Below are 2,907 nucleotides of genomic sequence, written 5' to 3' on the forward strand. Positions count from 1 at the left end.
ATCTTCTTTCGATTTGTGAGAAAATCCATCAAAAACTTAGCATATTTTGGCATTTAGACATCGACTTCAATAAATACAATATTGATCTGAAGGGCCCTAATATGCTCCAGGAACTTCTTGTAACCCTCACCTTGTTTATCAAGTTTGGCTTGGGTTGGAAATGGTAGCGGTGGTTGATAGGCCTTGACCGGAGGAGTCTTTTTCTTTTTTAGGAGATGGTCACGCCGTGGAATTATCCGTGCCACGCCGTGGCTGCTGGTCAGAGGCTTTTTCTCGACTTTCTTCTTCTGGTTTCTGCACGTTATCTGACTCATTGTTAGATATGGGAGTCATATGGATAATAGTTTTACCACTTCTAGTTGTAACGGATTTGATATGCGTTTTTAGATTTTGCTATGTGTTGCTTGGAAGTGTGCCCGGTAAACGTTAGTTAATTTGCCTTGAGAGTTGACCAGTTTGTTGCTCAATGTTAGGGATCGAGGCTTGCTAATTTTGATGGATGACATCCGTTTCATCCTTCCTTTTTTCAGATGTAGCTTCAAATCGGGCTAGCAATGCTTCAAATTCAGTCTTCTTTTTGGGAGCCAGTTGCTCTTTTTGATAAAACTTGCGGCCTTGTTGCTAATACTTTTCCTCTTTTTCCTTCTTATACTCATCATATGGTAGCAACTCCTTCTTGGGTTTCTTCCCATCTTTATTGTACCTATCCCCACCCGAAAAAAATCTTGTACCTTCCAATTTCCATTCTCGTCGCGGTCACATTCCTTGGTTAAATGCGGTCCCCCACAATTATCACACCCAACTAAAATTGCTTTGGTGGATTGATCCATATTTGTCATTCCCCGCTGCCAAATCTATAGAAGCCGCATTGCTATTTTTTTATCCTCTTGTAGAGTTTTCTCGAGGGTTGTGATACTCCCTTGAGTGTTTGGAAAACTCCTCAATTAGGTCCTTAGTTGTATTAGTGGTCCTTGAGAGTCAAGGAGTTGTCGAGTGGTCACATTTACCCCTTTATCAAAGATCGATACTTCTTGTTCAACATTGTGGTCATGTTGTGGGAAATTTCATAGCAACCCCTTGTACCTTTCCCATGCTTCATACAAGGATTCTCCTTCGTGTTGTTCAAAGTTGGCGATGTTCTTCTTTAATTTTCCAACCTTTGATGGTCGGCTAAATAGTTGGATGAACTCTTCACAATGTGTTTCCCATGTGGTGATAACTCCAGGTCGAAGTGCTTTAAGCCAATCTTTTTCATTCCTCGAAAAGTCACTGAAAGCATCCGTAAGAACACCATTTCACGAGGAACATTGGGAACATTGAAGTAGTTTGCAATGTCATTCACCTCATCAATATACTTGTAGGCATCTTCTTGATCCTTCCCGTAGAATGGGATATATTCGAGCATAGCCAGAATGTGCTCCTACAACTCAAAGTTGGTGGTGTTTGGGATTTAGGGTTGCACAAGACCCAGTTTGTTATCACACATTCGATTCTTATATTCCTCCATGGTCATGTCTGCTATGTTGGTCATCTAGTCTTCTGGTTCACTTTCTTTTTTAGATGTTAAATCAATCACGTATTCACTCTTTACTCCGTTTGGTTTTACTTCTTCCTTCGAATTAGTTTTTTCTTGACTCCTTTTGCTTGTTGCTCTTGCGAAAAATAGACTCGGGATCTTGCAAACTAGGTACTGTATTAGATGAAGATGCTCGGGTCATAAACTATCTACAACAAAATAGAAAAAAAATGCATTAGACGAATAAAAACAATAAAAATCTAATGTGTCTGAATGATGGCCATGGCATGGGCAAGAATTTCCAATACGTGGTCATTATAGAGAAAAAAAAAAACAAAAGAAATTTAACTTGATATGAAATAAATTGCACATAAAGGATCAAGAAAAATAGCAGATGAACTTAACTAAAATTAATCTGTTCCTTTGCAACGACCCCAAAAACTTCATATGTATTTTAAGTACTAGTTTTGAAACCAACTAATCTAGACTAACTAATATGTGATAGGAAGTGTACCTAATCGACTAATGTTGGGTCACTCATTTGCATAGATTTGATGATGCAAAATATATGTTGTATAGTTATAGTTAGTTAGTTAATCTGAAGATATGTTGATTCATATGTCAAGGACTAAAGAACATCCCCTCATAAGTAGAAGACCTTGAAGACTTTATCAGCACCAAAAGCATGAAAACACTATCTACTAATGACTGATCAGTGTGTCTAGATGCTGATGGATATACACGGATGACACACTGATAAGATGATATGCTGATGATACTCATGTTCATTCACTATATGATGAAGCTGAAGTTGATCAGCTTGACCCTGACACTAATGACTGATGTTGAAGCTGATCTCCCTGATGCTGAAGTTGATGTTCTTATTAGCTTTTCAAGTGTTTGCACTAATATCCAAATATGGAGAAGATCTAATCTGATTTGTTCCTTATTTACATGTTCAGTTTATATTTAGATTAGATACAATCCCTTGACTTAAGGGAATCTCTAGAATAGATTAGTGTATAATTGTTAGGGCTAGGATCCTCGAAACGTCCAGGATCCTCAAACCACATCAAATATTCAGGATCCTAAACTATCTTAGGATCCTAACTATTACCATTATTATTATTTACTAACATTTACGAAGGTTGTATTTCATTTTTAATTGACACATGTGCAAAAATATTCAAGAGAAGACTTATTCTAAACAGAGAGTTGTCTCAACTATGCTAAAGACCCGGAATACCAAGTCCAACAACGTTCATAGAGCTGGTGGTAGAGGATCCCGAGAATATCATACATCTTGTTAACTATTTTAGACTATAAATTGATACATGTATGTTGCACACAACACACACTTCTTACTCCTAGCTTACTCTACGAACTTTTTC

The 2,907-nt window shown here is 37.5% G+C and overlaps 1 non-coding gene across 1 annotated transcript; it reads left to right on the forward strand.

The window, feature by feature from the left end:
* The first annotated feature begins 1,044 nt into the window (after positions 1-1,044).
* Positions 1,045-1,151, forward strand: LOC145151675 (small nucleolar RNA R71). Its single transcript, XR_013732236.1, has one exon. It is a non-coding gene; the product is annotated as a small nucleolar RNA R71 (small nucleolar RNA).
* Positions 1,152-2,907: the final 1,756 nt, after the last annotated feature.

The sequence above is a fragment of the Lactuca virosa genome, chromosome 1, assembly GCF_052849685.1.
Source record: "Lactuca virosa cultivar CGN04683 chromosome 1, Lactuca_virosa_CGN04683_v6, whole genome shotgun sequence".
In the NCBI taxonomy this organism is placed as follows: domain Eukaryota; kingdom Viridiplantae; phylum Streptophyta; class Magnoliopsida; order Asterales; family Asteraceae; genus Lactuca; species Lactuca virosa.